Source organism: Vanellus vanellus, assembly GCF_965231255.1.
Source record: "Vanellus vanellus genome assembly, chromosome: Z".
In the NCBI taxonomy this organism is placed as follows: Eukaryota; Metazoa; Chordata; class Aves; order Charadriiformes; family Charadriidae; genus Vanellus; species Vanellus vanellus.
The window spans coordinates 84,548,806-84,566,679 of record NC_138908.1 but is presented as its reverse complement, the minus strand read 5'-3'; the positions used below and the strand labels follow the sequence as shown (position 1 = coordinate 84,566,679).

The 17,874-nt window shown below is 45.1% G+C and overlaps 1 protein-coding gene across 1 annotated transcript in view; it reads right to left on the bottom strand.

Annotated features, from left to right (window-relative positions):
* ARK2N (arkadia (RNF111) N-terminal like PKA signaling regulator 2N) overlaps positions 1–9,018 on the bottom strand; it is a 48,560-nt gene extending 39,542 nt beyond the window's left edge. The window contains exon 1 of the mRNA XM_082497272.1: positions 8,893–9,018. The gene's annotated coding sequence lies outside the window, so the exon portion shown is untranslated. The remainder of the gene's footprint in view (positions 1–8,892) is intronic.
* Between the last annotated feature and the right edge of the window lie 8,856 nt (positions 9,019–17,874).

Below are 17,874 nucleotides of genomic sequence, written 5' to 3'. Positions count from 1 at the left end.
CGGAGCATCCTTTGCAACCTTGAAAAGCGACATTTTTCATTGTAAATAAGAAACAAAACTTTAAATTTAAATACAGGTTTTAGCATTGTAATGCCTAGTGCATATATTCTGCCTCTTTCAAATGAAAGGTAACTACCAGCTTTGGGTTTAATTCTCAAGCCTGTACACAGGCTTCCACAAACATTGACCAGCTGCGCTGGAAACACAAAATAAAAAAAATAAAAAAATCACAGTCCTTGTAAATATAAAATTCATTAGCATACAGACAAAGGCACACAGGCTTGGCTGCACTTAGCCTTCTAAAAATCTCATTTTTTTTCATAGTGAAACCATTTTTCTGAAGTGCACAGCGATTTAAAGCCTAACGCTCTCTACTTTAAAAATTAGAGGGGTCACATTTTTATTACTATTGGCTCCTAAAACTTTAAGTGACTCGCTCTTAGATTTTTCATTATTCTTTCAACATAACTAGTAGCAGAAATCAATGCTAGGGTAGCCATGCTTCATTTCTTTTTCTGTCTCCAATATATTAGTTTGCAGAAGGTAACCCTACCGAGGAACATCATATGGATGTACCATCTTTTTTCTAAGATTTTGAGTTTAACAAGTTTTTCCACTTTACCTATCAATTTCTGTTGCTCAAAGGAAATGCATTCTGTGCTTCCTCTGCTAGTTCATGCTATTCAATATAAACAGACCTTATCTTCTCAAGAAAGTCTATTGTTCTACAGTGCTCAATAAAGTAATGCTCACAGAAAACCAACATTTTTAAATTGCTTGAGAATAACAGCAACAAACTAATCCTGATCTTCAGAGCACAGATTTTCTTTCTATTAAGAACATTTATATGAAATATCCTTACAGTAATCACACATTGCGTTATCCACCAATAGCTCCAATTGGCAGATCAAGACAACTTCAATGTAACCTCAAAGTAGTAAAGTCATCTCAGAAGTGCAGTATTCATTCAAGAAAGGCTTGTGCTGTCTCCTGCACAAATCAAAGCCAGTCATCACGAGCAACACTCTGTACCTCGCTATTGCTGTTATTTGGAAATCTCGAATCGGCAATGAGTGCTGCGGGACACAGGCTGCAGTTCCAGGAGCCCTTAAATCCCTCCCTCAGTCCACTGCTACTGTAAAGAGGTAGAACTGCCTACCTGCGGGGCCAGCTAGCAGCCATCAAGTCCTTCTGTAATTCAACTTCCCAGAGGAAAGCTGTGAACCTTACCGTAAGGCTAGTTGGCTGAATGAGGTCAGAGACAGGGTCCAGAAGGAGAGCAAGGTGGGCATCTTACAAAACAGACAGCAGGGACAGGCCTGGAGGAAGGGAGAGCATTCACCCAATCTTGCAAAACAGCACTCCAAAATTGCAGAACCCTTGACATCAGGAGGACAGAAACTCTCAGCAGATAAGAGAGCTGTTTTGTCAAGTTCTGGGTAACGTTCCTTTCCACTAACAGTGCTGCCTACCTAACCCACGCTGCTACAACCACCCGGGCTGTCTTGCGAGTACTTCCGTAGCTTGTGCAGTGACTTGCCAGCATCTCATCATCTCTTAGAGCTATCTACAAGCCCAAGCTGAACTAGAAGTGGTATGGATTTATGACAGGCATTTAACAAAGGCGACTTAAGTGATATTAAGCAACTCTACACTTTAAGTATTTTATGATCAGACCTTTTTACACATCTTTGCCACAGGAAATAAACAAAACCGACCCTCAGGTATTTTAAAGCTTCAAATACTTGAATTCAATACCACCGCTGTGTCTTTGCCTTAAGCCCATATCTTTCTGCCACGGGGCAGTAACATCCCCATTTTATGGTACAGCCAACTGAAGAAGAAAGATCAGGTGATGTGCCTAAATTCTACAGAAAGGCTGGACAGGAATTGTAAGCCGAACCCCGATCTCCAGTCATCTCATCCACAAGACACTAAGAATGTTAATAATTAAGTTAGCAGTACAAAATCTAAGTACTGCAACATGAATTTGCAGTAGGTGTATTACTAAAAAATAAATTATATCAATACACTAAAGGCAAAGTCACACTGCATTCAAATTATGAACATTTCAGTAAGACACCAACTGCTGTTGGACTGTTCTTGACACCAAACCCTTGATCATTTTTGATCAGTAGTAAGAGCTGCCAATTGACTTCAGCGTCCATCAGCTTCCTAACAATCGATACTGTTGTTTTTACATGTCCAAAGCGCTCCTAAAGAAGAAAACACTCATGACACTAATTGAGACTCAGTAAGCAACAGGTATGGCTTCACTGGAAACAACACACTACCTTCTCACCAAGAAAGCCCACCTGTGCCACTGAACCGTACCCAAGAGCACAGCTAGCTCAAGATAGCGAACATTTCAGTCCAAATCTTTACAAATCCTAACACTTTACATCTTAGTTGACCTTTCCTAAGAAACCAATGCAAAAAAAAAAAAAAAAGAGTTAAATTCATCTTCTAGGACGCTGCAGCCATAGACAAACATATGTGGACACAGGCAGAATTAGAGGGGCTGTGGAATGATCTGTTATGGAAGAAGAACGAAGTCTGGTAAAGATAAAGGAGAGGGGTAATTTAGAATAAGCTTTTGACAAACAACAGATGAAAAAATAGTATGAAGTAAACACAGGTTGGTCCTACAAATGAACAAAAACTACTTTGGACATTTCAGAAAACAGAACTGACTGGGTCAAGAGCCAGTTACATGTGTGTTATGAATAATCCCTCTAACATGGGTTTTACTATCAGATACTTCCTACAGTATTTACTCCCAGTTGGCAGAGGTGAAGAAATTTGACCTCTACTTTGAGAAGATAACAGACAGACCAAGAAACAGACATTTCGTTCCCACAACATACAGAAGACTTTGCATATATTTGACTACAGAAATCAAATAACAGCATATAAGAGGATGCCAAGTTACCAGCTACAAAAAGAGCAGAAGAAAATTACAATGTAGTTTTCATCAGTACCATGCAAGTACTGACAGCAGAAAACAAACAAACAAAAAAACACACACAAAAAAAACCACCCAAACTTACTCTTAAATAAAAGCACCATTTACCCAAAAATAATTTTTTGCATTATTGCTCTTGATTTGGGAAAGAGGCTCAGCTGGCAAACCTTTCTTAAGAATTAAACTAAAGGTTAGCAACAGGAGACATAAACAATATATACAACTTCCCCAGCAAAAGGGGAGATAGAATAAACAAAAGCATCAAGTCTGGAGTATTAATTAAACCCCATTCTGTTCACTCACCAGTCTTATTATTGCTGTAGCTTGATGAGTTCCATACAGACACAGTGGAATCCACTACAGGTGTTAAAAAGTAGAAAAAACATTTTGATCTTGTAAAAGAAGAAAGAGAAATCAAGTGTCTGTTATCAAGCCAACTTTAAATTGAGGTGAGGTCTATAACTTCATAAGCCCATAATAGTTAGCTAACTCTGGCAAGATACTCTCTAAATTTCCCTATCTTAGTTTTATGATATTCAACATTCTGGATTTTTTTTTTTTATTACAGTGAGCGGACCCAAAGCCTGTGAATTCCCTTTAAGATGACCTATTAATATCAGCAACTGGAACCACGGAAAATAAAACTTCACCTTATGGGCTTTTTAAGAACAATACTCAAAGAAATGTCATGGGTTTATTTTTTTATAACTCCTCACAGATTCTGCATAGTGCTGATCAAAAGGTATTACCGGCTCTGGAGGAACCATAGCTATTGACAACTCAAATTGTATTTATCAGTAATTCAGCTCATGGGCACTGGTGCCCACAAGCCCATTCCTTCCCACAATGACAACTTCATTTCCAAATGACATCTTATTAAACACAACGAGGCCTCAGGCTACCAGCATTTCATCCAACTTACTTCATTAGGAGACAGACTCTAAACCTCCCCTTATCTTACATTGTATTTCCAACCACAAGCACATGGAATTAGTTGACAGCTTACTGACTTTAATAAACTTTTTTCCCTAATTTTTTTTTCTTTTGCCAGATTACTTAGAACTGTCTCTCTAGCAAAAGTTGGCACTCTCAGAGAGCAAGAACTGGGAGAGCAAGCTGAGGAGTCAGGAGATTGCCAGATGATGAGAAAGCCACAGTACAAGAGAATAGCACTGTCTTAACCTTACCTGGCTATCATGTTAAGTTGCTTCTTTTTACTCTAGAATGTTTGACGACCCTATTGGGGCATACAGCATCCTTCTCAAACTCGTATCATGCAAATGTAATATTCCCAATGAAAAAGAAATTACTGAAATGGTAATAACTGCATCATCACACAGACAACTGGTATTATGAAGTCTGGCTCTTAGTTCTTCCCAGCTCTGCTACTGTGAGTCACTTGGTCTCTACCCATTTTGGATGAACTGAAGTGAAATCTGCCTTCTCTAAAATAAGTCTTGAAAGGCTAATGACCAGGCACCACGAAACAATACATTACAGCAGAAATGTGGCAAGAACCACCCTTATCCAATCCTAATTTGGGTCTGCCTGCTCATTTCCAGGAAATTTTGAAGCATCAAAGCAGAAGAGCACTGTGCAGGACACTGCAGGACTATGAAGTCAAATCCATAATCCAAGTATATTGAAACAAAAATGCTCTTTAAAGAGTCTTAAATACTTCCATTTAATTAATAAGCGACCACCTGTTCTGCTTATGATTAAAAAGCTGTCAGAATGAGTCCTAACAGCTTTTAAGCTGTCTTCTTGGAGACCAAGTATCACAAAGCATGATACTGCTAAAGCCTGTACACTACTCTGCTACTTAAATCAATTTCTGAGCATTCAAGAAACAAATGGTCAAATTGATATAAAACCCTAAATACCTTCTTAAATAAAAAGGCATATTAGGTTGGATCATCCCAAATCTAAAGCTGACTCACCACATGACCACAGGCGCGTTACTTGACCTCCCTGTGCATTCAGTAATGCATCTGCAACGGTGTAATGGCAACACCTCAGTGCCTGAGCCGCATCTCATTTTCAGTCCTGAATGAGTAATCAATGTGTGCCTGGACGGCAGAACGCAAGTCATATCCGTGGAGAAATTGCTATTCTGTACAGGCTCTATTCACGCTGATCAGACATGTGAAGAGGGAACACTAACAAGTGGGAACAGGCAACCACAAATCTAAATTCAAACCCATAGCAGTAACACTGAATACAAGGTATCAGTCACTCCCATCTAGCTCAGAGATATACACTCTGTTCCAATAAACCAACCGCAGAGGTCAATATTTACACTATATGCACATTTTCATTTGCAGTCCCTTTCATCCAGTTTTCTTTTCGCTCAGAATTGCACATTTGTAGACGCTGCATTCCAGACCTCAAGTCACAGACTCAGAACTGCATTATGCATTAAAAACCTGGAACAAAGATACGACAGAAAGACAACACAAGTCACCACGAAAATCATACTAAGTTCCCTGCAACAATATTTGCTGCCAGAGATCCCGCTGTTGTAACAGTTCATCTGCTCCTGGGTTACAGTGCTAAAGTTAAAGGTAGGAGTGTCGGTTCTCTGCTGAACTTCAATTTCCTGGAAAACAAAGACAAAAGTGGTTTCCTTGCTGCATAAGCCTCAGGTTGTCTCAGAGGTTTAACTGCATGCAACTTCATCCCAGAGCTCTTTCCCAGCACAACACCTGTCCTTCTCTCCCACCGCTGCTTCATTTTTGGTTCCTTATTGCTACCGATAATGTTCAAGCCAGCAAGTATTTCCAAATTTTGGTACTTCTTTTCCAGAGTGCTTGTTCTGAAGCATGAGTTATACACTTGCAACCATGGTATTTAAATCTATCCCTCTGATCTAGTAAATGTGTTATTAAATCTGCTGCTCACTTTCTGTCAATGTTTACAGTTCTGTAAGTCATTTAGTCAACTGCAGATAAAAACACAGAAGCTGAGATTGACCATAGACCCAATTCTGTCAAAAACTACCATCAACGCACTAACTTTGAGATGTTACAGAAAATGAAATACAGGTTGCTTGAAACAATTTACTCACTTGAGAGGCTTACAAAGCTTTAATGTATCTAGTGGTGATTTTCTGGTCAGAGGGCAACCAGACAGTTGTGAATGCTCAGTCTGCAGCCGCTTTCACAGTGTGGTACGTAGAGACTCCTGTCTCATTACCAGATGTTTAAGTGAGATATTGATTTACAGGTGGGTCATAGATGGGACGTATATTCTTGGCGGAGCAGGGAGTTGATGTGATAATATAGAAGAGATGGCCAAGGAAGTGAACAAAATCAAGGCAAGGCAAAGAAGCCCGCATTTTAACAGCAAGGAGATGGGGTGGGAGGTGTCAGGACAACCAAGGCAATTATTGCTCATTGCTCTAATCAAGTTACACGAACTTATGTCCCTCATGCTTAGTGTTCAAAGCCCCTCATGGTTCTCTATATTTACTCTTTGTTCACCCAATCTTATCTTACCCCATTTATCCCCACCTCCTCCACACTGTCAACCGCCAGCATGATCTACCCATTTGTCAAACGCACACAAACATCCTTCCTACCTCTCTTTTATCAGTTAGAGCAGTGCTTCATTTGTGTGTGTTGTGACCACTCTGTATCGACCGTTCCCAACTGCCTTGTGGTCAGCTTCAGGTTCCTTCCCTTTTCCCCTCTCTCCCCAGTACCCAGTTTAATGTATCCACTCATTTCCCAACTTGGTTGTGCACTTTAATTTCTACCAAGCAGGCAGCCTTCGTGCACTTATCGAACGCAAGCATAGATGGCCAGGCTGTACTGCAATACACATCATACGCTTGAATGTGTAAGACCACAATCCTTTCCTCTTCCTGATTTCTCAAGAATTTCTCATCGCACCTCTTCATGGTGCCAACTAGCAATTAGGATGAAGAGCAAACAGAAATAGTCGACACATTATAATTAAAAATTCAAGTGTTTAGAAATGAGTCAGAACTGTTATCCTCATACTTGAGCATAAATACCAGCTGCCCAGACTCATGTACTACCTTCCATCACCCCCACTGTCCTTCCTCCTAATCCCCTAGACAAAACACCAGTGTTACTGGTACACCAGAACCACAGAAAGCAGTATTTCATTAGTTTTTAGTAGCCACATAACGACCCACTTTGAAGCTTCTTTTGCCAGCACCACACTGCTCTGTTCACTAGATATGAGAAATACTCAGAAAAGGATGCTTAAAAGTGATTACTGTTGGACAGATGAGTTCTCTGTTCTTCATGTCACTGCTTTTGTATCACATGTGTATACAGGGAGGGATGTTTGGGTTTGGCAAACACATGACAAGCAACTTACTGTTCTCCTTCAAGCTTGTTGCAAACCTATTCACTCTGCAAAGGCAATGTTTCCCTCCTCCAGGGCAACAGGAGAAGCTGCACTGTTGCGACTGCCTCACTTTCAGCTCTTGTATCACAGAAACAGCAATTACAGGTGTTAACTAGGGCAGGAGAGCCACAAGATGAACACCATCACCAGTCTCCACCTCAAGGTCAAACATCAAGTTTTTTAATAGACTTAAGCAATGGAAGACAGTTTAAGAGAAACGTTTTAAATGTAGCATCTACAGGGGGGGTCAACTTAGAGAAATTTTACATTTTTAAATAGATGCTCAAGGGTTCAAAGTCTTACTACCCATTCATTTTTAAAAGCTAGAATTACTTGGCAGTGAAAAAAAAACAAACAAAAAACAACAAACCAATACCAAACAGGATTGGCTTATGTCATAACATCTCTACATACAAATCTTTTTAGCCTTCGAACTGCTGTTGGTTTAAAGTGTGTAACTAGCTACAACCAAGATCTTGTTTAACTAAGTTATTGCAGTTTTGGGTTCATAAAGAAACCTACAAACTTTAATACAAGTAGCTTTGTTCCACCACTAACAAACTAAGACATAAATACAATTACATGCTACTTAACAAAGGGGGAAGCTCTCCCTACCAGCTACACAACGCAAACCTAAAAAAACCATCAAGTCTTTCAAAAATTGGCCTTTTTAGTAATTATTTGATAACCTCAATGCAAAGAAAGTTACAATACAGGAATAGGGGGAAATAGTTAAAATATTACAAGTCTGCTCAGACTGCCTTTTTCGGTTTTAAAGAGAAAAAGTAGCACAAGTTAAATTTTATATTCTCCTCGGATGGCTGTGTTGCTCAAAGCCACATCTGCAACCCATTAGATGTTAGGAGCTCCGGGGGAACTCAGGCTAGATAAGAAACGAACAACCTGAACTTTCTTCCCCCCATACAAAACATAAATTCCCACATCACCCAAGGCGAACAAAGTAAAAAAAAAAAAAACTAAAAAAAAAAAAAAAAACAAACAAACCTAGAGAAGCATAGAACTAGAGCAACCACACGCCTTGGTTTTCGAAGGGCTTTTCTCCCAAGAGCTCGTACCATCCCGCAACACACTCCAGAAGTCCTGGGAGACACAAAGCGGCCAGAAGTTGCTCCCAGGAGCTGTGGCAGGGCTTTCACCCGCCGACTCCAGGCAAGGTTAGGACAAAGAAATAAATAAAAATAACGCGGCGGCTAGGCTGGTCTCCCGGGTTTGCGGCCACCGCGATGGAGGTCACCGCTCCCTCACCGAGGCGCTCACCCACCGGCCTCCCACCTTCGCCCGAACAGCCCCCACCCCTCTCCCCGGCGGAGGATGCCTGGCCCCGGTGGGACCAGGCCCCCCAGGGGCGGCGGGGCCCTGCCCGCCCGCTGCCGCCGGTCCCGGGGGAAGGATGAGGTGGGGAGGGAGGATGAGGCCCGTACCCGCCCTGCCCGCCTGCAGTGGGGCTAACGGCGACGGTTCCGAGGGCGCTGCGAGGCGGCCCGGCCCCACCGGCGGCGAGCCCCGTCCGCGCCGGCCCCACTCACCTGGAGGACACGCAGGGCCCCTCCTGGGGGGGAGCAGCTGGGGCATGGGCGGCTGGGAGGAGCCGGGTTTTCAGCAGCCGCCGCCGCCGCCCACCCCCCCCTCACCTCCCAGCCCCCGACGCCAGAGAAAATGTCACCGGAGGCCGCGGGGGCTCCGCTGAGCGGCGTCACTTCCTCCCGCCGCCGCCGCCGGAGCAGCCGAGCGCCGCCCAGAGCGGCCGCCGCGCCCCACAGCGCCACCTCGCGGCGCAGAGCGGCGCCGCCTCCCGCTCCCTGGGGCGGGCACACAAACAGCCATACACACGTGTGTGTGTGTGTGTGTCCCCGCCCCAACACACACAGACACACACACACACGGAGGGGTGAGAGGGCCCACACCGCCGGAGCTGTTGATGCTGGCGGGTGCCACGGGTTGCCCACCCCAGAGGCAAGCGGAGGAGGCTGGCGGCTGGTGAATCAGCCAGGAGGGAGACCTGTGCTGGGGGCTAAGGGCGCACCGCTTGCTTTGGTTTCCCAGAAGCAGAAGTGTGCAAACCCAGCACGGCGGTTGGAGCCGACTCACCGGAGGAAAAGAGCAGAGGAGGATGAGGAAAGAAACCAGGAAACGAGAAGAAAGACGCAGCACAGCCTGGGATGTACCCAGCTGGGGGGTAGTCCCTTTCCCCACTGTGGAAAGGGCCCTGGGGGTCCTGGTGGACAACCACCTCAATGTGAGTGACGAGTGTGCTGCTGGGGCAAGGAAAGCCAACAGCGTGCTGGGCTGCATCAACAAGGGCATCACCAGCAGGAATGAAGAAGTCATTATCCCGCTCTACTCAGCACTGGTCAGGCCACACCCGGAACACTGTGCTCAGTTTTGGTCCCCACTATACAAGAAAGATGTGGTCAGGCTGGAGAGGGTCCAGAGGAGAGCCATCAAGATGATCAAAGGACAAGGAAGCCCACCATGTGAGGAAGGCTGAGAGAACTGGGTTTGTTCAGCCTTGGGAAAAGAAAGCTTAGGGGAGACCTTATCACCATGTTCCAGTACTGAAAGGGTGGCTACAAAGATAGAAACTCCCTTTTTACGAGGAGTCACATGGAAAAGATGAGGGGTGATGGGTATAAGTTATCCCAGGGGAGATTCTGACTGGATGCAGGAGGAAAATTGTTCACAGTGAGAACAATCAGCCATTGGAATAATCACAGAATTCCAGACTGGTCAGGGTTGGAAGGGCCCTCTGGAGCTCCCCCAGTCCCACCCCTTGCCAGAGCAGGGTCACCTACAGCAGTAGCACAGGACGGTGTCCAGGCAGGTTTGGAATGTCTCCAGAGTGGGAGACTCCCCCACCTCTCTGGGCAGCCTCTGCCAGTGCTCTGCCACCCGCACAGGAAAGAAGTTCCTCCTCATGTTAAGATGGAACTTCCTATATTCAAGTTTGTAATCTCCCCAGGGAGGTGGTAGATTCTCCATCATTGGCCACTTTTAAGATTCAGCTGGGCAGGGTGCCAGGCCATCTTGTCTAGACCGTGCTTTTGCCAAGAAAGGTTGGACCAGATAATCCCTGAGGTCCCTTCCAACCAGGTATTCTATGATTCTATGAAATGTCTTCCCCTGGTGCAGGGGATGGGCAACAAGGAGGGCTGAGCTCAGAAGAGACGCAGGCGAGGGCAGTTGGAGCCCAGCACTGCAAACACCTCTCACCAACTTATCGGCCAACGCTCGTTCTCCCTCCAGTGCCGATCCTGGTGATCCTGCCTCTGCGCTGCCTGAGATCAGAGACCTGGGGGCTGGGTGGGGGAAGCGTGCTGTGCAATTAGGGCAACATTACAATGCATACATTAAACATCATTCTGATGTTTCTTAATCAGAACATTAAGCTTCTCAGCCCCGGGGTATATATATGCTGCACAACTGCACAACACAGTGTAGGTAGCACTCTGCAATTTGAAAACATGGCAGCAATCATTTCACTATAGTCCCTAAATCCTGATCAGGGCCTAGAAATGCTTGGGAAATTCCAGTGTTTAAACATGGATCATAGAGCAGAGGCACCCTCGGAGGATCCCGCTGCTCCACAGCCACTGCTTATGGCACAGAATCAGTTACAGGGTTGATTGTATAGAAATGTGCATGTGCACCTACCTGACCACCACCCAAATCACGTATGTGGACTTGGGAAGCAAAGGCAGACATCACATACTGCCTCGGAAGTATTTATCACTTCGAGGAGAAATAAGAATAAGAGAGAGATTCAGGTAGAAGTAGAGCTACATCTTCAGGAATTCATGATTCTCTTTTAAAACAGTATTTTGCAAGATACTTCTTACCAAACATGCAAAAAACTTCCTTTGCAAGAGCACCAGCCTTGTCGGTGCATCCAATATTGGTGGTGTCAGCAGAAGAGGGAACGAGCAGGGAGCTAACGAAATCCATACTTAAGATAAAACCTGCCCTGCCTCGGGGCTGCTGGGGGCTCTAATCCAGAATCAGCTCTAATTTCCTACGCAGCTCGAGCCATGCCCTCCCACCAATTAAAATCAACGTCCACAACCTGGCAGGCTACTTCTGGGAAAATAATCCAGAATCTGTATTTACAGGGAAGGATGTGCTTTGGAGGCACGACTCCTGAAAGACACCCGGAGGACAGCACGCTGTTGCACAGGCATTAGGACATGGCAGCGAGGAACAGGCAATGCAGTTTTGGACGGCATACAGAGAAGCATAACGACACAGGCGAGGGCGGTGAGCATCTGCCTCGCGTTTGCAAGAGGAACGATAAATGGAAAGGAGCTCAAAGAGCCACAACTGAAGGAACTGGCAGCCTGAAGGCATTACGAAAGGAAAAAAAAAAAAAAAAAAGAGAAATTCTGACTATCGTAGGTACAATGGAATTAGTAAACTAAGCAGGGAGACATTAGTGATCTGTAAATATTTGAATGAAGTAGGTGTCATGAAGGGAGAAGGCTGGCGATACGTTAATGATTTTAATGGGGTGAAATTAAGGAAGGGCATGTTTAAGCTGAGAATCAGGGTGGAGAGCTTTTGAATGGAGAACCGTAGGCTGGAAAATTGTCTCCCTTAGGGAAGTGGTGAAAGCTTTATTGCCTGAGACTTTAAATGCCAGATTAGGAGAAATAACCAGGGGACCCATTCTGAATTTTGAGGGAGATGGGCTGAAAGATTAGGAAGGGAGGAGGAAAGGCAAGAGGTGGTGCTGGCTCCAGGAATTTAGGGAGGACAGCCCAGCGCCTCTTCTAGGCTCCTTTGGCTCCTTTTTATCACTCTTTGACCGCCTCTGCCAAGAGTGGAATGATTTCAGCATTAGTTACCTCCACGAGGAAGTGATAAGAACTCCTCCACCACGAAGAAATGCAGTTGAGAAATGGGCGTCTCGGTGGGACATCTCTAGAAAGGATCGCCAGGGAAGGGAGCAGCGGAGGCTCTTCCAGGGGACCGTCACCACCACGGCCACCTCGCCTCTGCAGCACTTGCACTGCTTCCCCAAAGACAATGGGAGGAAATTAGCTCAGCGCTGGAGCAGACGGGCAGGAGTGACCCCGAGCCACGCTCCCCTGTCAAAGTAAAAGCTGCTTCTGAAAGCACTTTGGCTGCTGAAGGTTTCCAGGCTGGCTTACCTCACCGAGCTCTTGGCAGGGGGAGCAGAGCTCTCCGTCCCAGCTCCCATCTCTCCTCCAACCCCAGGCCAAAAGTTTCCCTCCAGCTCCAGACTGGGAGAATGACTTTTCAAGAGCCCATCCCTGTGCAGCCGACGGCGGCATCTGTAGGCACATTACTCAGCATCCTCTGCAGAAGGAATATATAGAAACTTCACCTTCCGAGTGACATTTAAACAACGCCCGTTTTCCAAGCTAGGCTGCGGGCTGACAAGCATCTGAAATCACAAACACGCCGCTGAAACCCAGCCAAGCTGTCCCCTCGCTGCACTCCCTTTCCTTTCTGAAGTCACCCAGGCTCCTCTGCAGCCACCAGCGGCGGCCAAGCAGGCACCATGGGAAAGGTGCCCGGGACACCGAAGGGTGCATCCAGCCTGAGCTACAGCCCACGTCTCCTAGGGAAGGAAGAGAGATAAAACCTTTCCTTGCTGCTGGGTTTTACCAGCCAATATTGGCTAATTAAGCAGTTATGCTGCTTAATTAGCATTAAAGGCATCTTTAGCAAGGGGCTAGAGGAAGCATTTATTAAATAAGGTGGTAGTTTTGGAGTTGCTTGTTTTTTGTTTTTTTTTTTACTGGAGATTATACAGTTCAGGAGGGACAGTGTAATGCTGAATGGCTTCAAGGCAACGGAGGCAGTGCTGTATCCTCCCACGTAGGTGGTACCCAGTGAAGAGAGAAGGAAGCGCAAGTTTTACTTTAAACACACACTTATTAGTAAAGCCTCTGCTTACTCACTTGTAGGTTGTTTTTTTTTTGCAGGAGAAGTATTTCTGAATTGGAGAAGCAGAAGTCACTTTAATGAAGTGAGTGTATAAGAAAACAAAAAATGTTTCTAAAGCCACTTGAAGTTACTAAGAGCAACTGTGTACTCTGAGACAACGTGAAGGATTTCCTGCAGCGTACAAGGGCACACAGACCAGGATTACAATTGTTTCACTGCTTACTCAGTAATTTAAAAATTCAAAGAATAACTCAGAACTACAAAATCTTCCTCAGACCTGTAAGACCTATTCAGTATGAGATGTAATTAAAAAAAATCTTAAGTACACTTACAATTTGACCCATCACATTTTTTGCTTATAAGTACCCAAAACAGAATTAAGTAAGAACATTTGGAGTGTTTTACTGGAGATGGTACAAAACACAACCAACTTACTTTTAAAATAAATCTTGGAACTATTTTAATATTTTTAAAAATTGTATTTAATTACAAAGTCCCATATTAATATTCTGTATCTTCTAAAGGACATGAAAAAGAATTTTGAATACTTTCAATCACAGGAAGATTGAAAAGCGACCACAATGAAATGTTTGCAACAAACAGAGAGTTTCTATAGTACTACCCAAAATACATAGGCAAAAGAGATTCCATCCACATCATTTGATTCAATGCATTTTGAGCAAAATTTGCCTCATCTATTTTGCATTTCTCTACCATTTTATTATTGGTTTTTTAGTACCTAAATGTTTTCTTTTAAATAAATCCCTACCACTTAGCTAGTTTGGGGGTGAATTTTAAATTATTTTTCTGAAGCAATTATTATTTTACATATTGGCCCGATAAGAACAGCATGTCACTTTGTGGTAAAACGTACACAAGTTCACACTTGAGGTTGACCACTGGTTTTTATGTCTACTGTATAATTTTAATATTTTTTTTTTCAGGTGGAATTTGGATCATCCCTTTTTTTTATGCACTTTGTCTGTAAAACCAAGGGATCTGCAGTTCATCCTGGCTCCAGCTCCAGCCCCACCACGTCCCATGCTGCGGGCAGCTGGCCCCGGAGCCCCATGAGAACCTGCCAGCAAGTACAACTGCTCTCAGCTTACAGGTGTTAGTAGTCTGGTGCCTCCAAAAATCAGGCTGGGAGTTCAGAGCAGCTGATGTAACCTGAAGTGAGGCTGAAGCAGCGGAGGCCTCTCTAGGCATTTGTGTCATTCTCAGTTGGGTAATTATTTTATAATATACAACAGCCGAGGCTGCTGCAGCTCCTCGCCGCCCACTGTGACCTCCCTGAGAATACTCAGCAGCTGCCAGGGCAGAGGGTGAAACCCAAAAATCAAACATTCTCTCAGACGAGCGCTCAGGCTGGCGTGCTCTGCGAGGTTTTGGGCCCTGATGGCATACATCCGTGAGTGCTGAGAGAGCTGGCGGATGTTATTGCTAGACCACTCTCCATTGTCTTTGAACGGTCATGAAGAACAGGAGAGGTGCCTGAGGACTGGAGGAAGGCTGACATCACTCCAATCTTCAAAAAAGGCAAGAAGGAGGACCCAGGGAACTACAGACTGGTTAGTCTCACCTCTGTCCCTGGGAAGGTAATGGAGCGACTCATTCTGGATGTCATCTCCAAACACGTTGAGGAACAGGAAGTTATTGGAAGTGGTCAACATGGATTTACCAAGGGTAGATCGCGCTTGACCAATCTGATAGCTTTCTATGATGTTATAACTGGTTGGCTGGATGAGGGGAGAGTCGTGGATGTCATCTACCTTGACTTTAGCACTGTCTCCCATGACATCCTCATTAGGAAGCTGAGGAAGTATGGGCTAGATGAGGTGACAGTGAGGTGGATTGAGAGTTGGCTGCGGGACAGAACTCAGAGGGTTGTGATCAGCGGCAGAGTCTAGTTGGAGGCCTGTAACCAGTGGTGTCCCCCAGGGATCAATACTTGGTCCAATTTTGTTTAATATATTCATTAATGACCTGGATGAGGGGACAGAGTGTATCCTCAGCAAGTTTGCTGATGATACCAAACTGGGTGGGGTGGCTGACACCCCAGAGGGCCGTGCTGCCATCCAGCGTGACCTGGACAGGCTGGAGAGCTGGGCAGAGAAGAACCTAATGAGGTTCAACAAAAGCAAGTGCAAGGTCCTCCACCTGGGGAGGAAGAATGCTAGGCACCAGTACAGGTTAGGGGCGGACCTGCTGGGAAGTAGCTTGGAGGAGAAGGATCTGGGGGTTGTGGTAGACAGTAAATTATCCATGACCCAGCAATGTGTCCTTGTTGCCAAAAAGGCCAATGAAATCCTGGGCTGCATAGGGAAGAGTGTGGCCAGTAGGTCGAGGGAGGTCATTCTCCCCTTCTACTCGGCACTGGTGAGGCCACAACTGGAATACTGTGTCCAGTTTTGGGCTCCCCAGTTCAAGAGGGACAGGGAACTGCTGGAGCGAGTCCAGCGAAGGGCAACTAAGATGATTAAGGGATTGGAGCATCTGCCTTACGAGGAAAGGCTGAGAGAGCTGGGACTCTTTAGCCTGGAGAAGAGAAGGCTGAGGGGAGACCTTATTATGGCGTACAAGTATCTAAAGGGTGGGTTGAAGGAGGATGGAGCCAGGCCCTTTTAAACGGTTCCCAGTGACAGGACGAGGGGCAATGGGCACAAGTTAGAACATAGGAAGTTCCGTTCAAATACACGGAAACACTTCCTTTACGGTGAGGATGACAGAGCACTGGCACAGGCTGCCCAGGGAGGTTGTGGAATCCCCTTCTCTGGAGATTTTCAAGACCCGCCTGGATGCAGTCCTGAGTAATGTGCTCTGGGCAATCCTGCTTTAGCAGGGGAGTTGGACTAGATGATCTCTAGAGGTTCCTTCCAACTCTGAAAATTCTGTGATTCTGTGTTCCTGTGCCAGCATCCCATCCCCACGCTGGAAAAGCTGGACAGCCCCAAAACACCATCAGCAAGGAAGGACATCTCTGCTTGCCCTGCAAGGCACTCTGCCCATGAAAAACATATAACTGAAGCGCTGAGAAATCTTACTGGCTGCAAAAATCTCGTTTGACTTTACCCCGTTTCCATCAAAAGCTGAACTGCTGGACCCGACAACTGGCCACTGATTTATGTTGCATGTGCTGCAGATGGCTCAGCTGTGGCACACAGTGCAAATGCAGCTGCTGGGTGGTTTGTTTTTTTTTTTTTTTCTCCTTGCGTTTCCAATGCTAGGAAGTGACATGTGGCTATCTTTGGACAGCTTTTGAGTTAGAGTCTGGCCCTGCCGCTGTCTATCTTCAGGCTCTTTGCCAACGAATAGGACACAGCACATGCCGTGAAGTAGCAGCAGCTGGGGAGCAGTGCAGCTGCCCTGTGGGCGCAGGCGGACAACGCTCTCCAGATTTCACAACTAGTGCAGTGTTATGTGATGAAGTGATGTTGAGGGAGTGCCACAGTCCCGGGAAATCCTCCCAAGGCTTGAGTCATGGGTTACACGTGTGTGATAAAAAGCCTTCATCTAATGTTAGCTGAGTAAGTCTTGAGGCTCTCACTGAAAAGCGTCCTCAAACCTTTATCTAATCCATCTTCCTATCCCAAAGCATGATCACCATCCCCTCGCATTATAAACACTTAAGCAAAGCATTTCTGATCTGCTCTTAAAAGCCTCCAGTGATTAAGATTCCTTAAGTGTCAGGCCACGACCTCCACTGCCTTACAATGACTTTCTTGTTAAATCATTCTGTGATATCTACCCAGCTATGTTCTGATGCCTTTCAAGACTATGACTTCTTTCCCCTTCGGCAACAGGAAAGATCAGATTATGCTCTTGATTTTTCCAGATTCAAACACTTCTCCCAGTGGTTTTTTTTGGTAAGCAGCAGCTGTACCTGTAGTCATCCCTGCACTAGATTTCACATCAGTTACCTCTGAGGCAATTTTCCCTCAGCCAGTTTAACCCACGTATATAAAAGATGGCTTGTCCACTTGCTTTTACCATCTCAATTTCTAGCCTAGAAGGAATTGAAGATAAATAGCCATGAAACTAAGGCAACTAACCCTTTCCTAACTTCTCGATTCAAAAACCTGAAACTAAACAGCAACTCCCTCTGGCATATGGCAGATGAGGCCAAAGATTCTCACAAGCAGTGGCACTCTGCAAGTCCTTCGATTCTTCCTCGTCAAGGTGAAAGAAACAAGGTGAAGAAGGTCACAGGGTGAGGAGGCGGTGGCACTTTGCTGACACCAGTGTCATTCTGAGCTTACAGCTTCTTAGAAGTGAGGGCTACATCCTAAGAATAATTAGATAAAGATCTCATGATCCTATGGCTTTAAGGGAAGACATGGAGCAATAGAAAGGATCTCTCTTCCTGCAGATCAGCGAAATCTATTTCTGCAGTGAAGTAACAGCTCCTGGGAACAGGCACACCACGCTAAATCATTACCATAATCTTTTGCAACTCTAATTGCAAACAGATGTAGCTACAAATTGTCACTGAGAGTGCCACTGCTCTTTGTCTGGACACTACCCAGTACAAACACACCCTAGTCCACGCGTGATGTCCTTACGTGCTGCCACTATTTCTAGATTTTGATTTTTCACCATCT